A 2,404-nucleotide genomic window follows, 5' to 3' on the forward strand; every position below is an offset into this window, starting at 1 on the left:
GAGAGGATACTATGAGCCAGGACCAGCTATTATGGATCCACGTTGTTTTCCCATGCTTTAGTCCAGCATCCTCATGGAGAGTCCTGGATATGGACACACTTTCCCCTTTCCAAGAACTGCCGATGGGAGTGGTTTGGGAGATTCCTTCTGCCACTCCTGAAGATCTGGAAGGGTCAATAGGAGGAAGTTTATGAGATGGCTAGAAGTACATGATTCCATATAGAAGTGTCCTTATTTCTTTTTCCATTTTATTATGTCCAATAGACTATGTATTCATCCTATAGCTAGGAGTCCAGAAACCAGAAAGGAGTCCCCAGAAAGGGGAAATCTATAACTTTGTAATACTAGTCTTCATTTTTAATATTCATATTTCAATTTTCCATTTCATCCTCTAGATTAAATTTTGCATAGGGCCAGTGCTACTGATTAATTAACCTGTAGACAGGCTAATTGCCCTCTGGTAGTCAGTGTGAAGGATTGCATCCTTTAAGGAAGGGTATCCCATGTGCCAGAGAAACTCTAAAGATACCATGGGGCTAGTGACTCTGGTAGAGCACCCACTGGTGAGCAACTCGACACTTTCTCACTGCCTAATTAATATAATATTATAATAAGTGATAATTAATCTAATTAATAGATATTAGATTAATATCTAATAGATAGAATGCTATCTTCTTACAGGTTTAAAAGAAAGCAGGATATGAACTGATTTGGACTACTTACAATGTTCATAATTGTTACAGGTGTTGTAAAGCACTTTTATGTACTTATCTCATGTGTCCTTCACAACAATAATGGGTTAGGTACTACACATGGATTAAGCCTATTTTATAGATAATTCAGTAAAAGTTTCAGAGGAAGAAGAGATCATGTTACACTGGAGGGAGGAATGGAAAGGTCATCACAAAGAATCCTGAAAAAGGATTTATGTTCTACTTAGCTATCATTATCCCCATTTTAGATGAGAAAACTGAGGCCCAGAGAAGTAAAATGATGATCACATAGTAAGGACTCAAATTTGAGTCTGTTTTTTTCCCTGACTCCGCCATACTGGTAGAAAGAATTTCAGACCCTAAAGGAAGATCCAGTGAGAACTGACAAGGACCAAAAAGATGTTCAGGGCCTCTTCAACCGTAGTACACAGACAGCCTCCCTTTTTCCTTTTCCTGTTAGAAATGGGCCCTCTAATAAGGCTCATAACTTCCTTTCTTTGTCCTGTTTTCCAGGAACAATTGTTCTGACTAAACCAAATGCTTCCAATAAGACTACTCCACTAGTAAGGTTAGTGAGTAATAAAAACCTTTCCATGCACGCAGTGGCTTTAATTTGGCATAGACTCCTGCTCTGAGTCTCTCACAGGTCTGTATGGGATTTATTCCCTCCTTTGGCTATCATTTACCAGGGACCACCAACTAATAAAGTGCCTGAGACAGGATCTGAACTCAGCACTTTCTGCCTCAAAATTTAGCACTCTCACTGTGCTACCTAGCTACTAGCTCTCTACATCAGGAAATGGAGGCCCAAAGGGTGAAATAACTTATTTAAGGCAATAGTCAGTCAATGAACATTTCTTAATTGCCCATTATGTGCCACATAACATGCTGGTAGCAGAACCAATCTAGGAATCCATGATCCTTCTCCCCTCCCACCCAATTTCAGGCTTTTCTCATGGACAATGACAGGATAATTAAGTTTAATGGAACTGTGTAAAGACTTTTTTTTTTCTGTGATTGACTCTAATAGGGATATAGAATAAATTCTGGTACCTGCCTTCATCAGGCTTGTATCTAGTGGGCAAGATGACGTGTACCTAATCTATAAAATAATATTTGCAGGTTTGAAAAGTTCTTTTCTTACAAGGGGAGTGAGCTTGAATTGGCCCAGTTAGAGATCTATGAGTTCAAATCCTGCCTTAGACACTTATTAACTATATAGTCTCTAGCAACTTATTAAATTTCTCTTAGCCAAATTTTATTCATTGTCATTGTTTATCCCTCATTCTCCAAAAAGGCCTGTGATATCAGGAAGCTGATGCCATAGCATGCAAGTAAATTGGATTTAAGTGAGGGAGAGCTCTGCAAGATCACCTGCCTTGGAATCCATCTGAGTCTGTGGCAAGATGAAGATCAGGATGACTGGAGGATGGCACCAGATGCAATGGTAGACTGTGGCCTTTTAAAGCTAGGGTTTTTCCCAGGTCTCAGTTTGTCTGAGTCAATACCCTTTCAGTAATTAGCTGGATAAAAATGAGACAAAGAATAACCTTTTTACTTATTAAAAAAGACAGACAGACAGAAAGAAAAGAAAGAAAGAAAGAAAGAAAGAAAGAAAGAAGAAAGAAAGAAAGAAAGAAAGAAAGAAAGAAAGAAAGGAAAGAAAGAAAGAAAGAAAGAAAGAAAGAAAG

The sequence above is a fragment of the Sminthopsis crassicaudata genome, chromosome 2 (genome assembly GCF_048593235.1).
Source record: "Sminthopsis crassicaudata isolate SCR6 chromosome 2, ASM4859323v1, whole genome shotgun sequence".
Taxonomy (NCBI): Eukaryota; Metazoa; Chordata; class Mammalia; order Dasyuromorphia; family Dasyuridae; genus Sminthopsis; species Sminthopsis crassicaudata.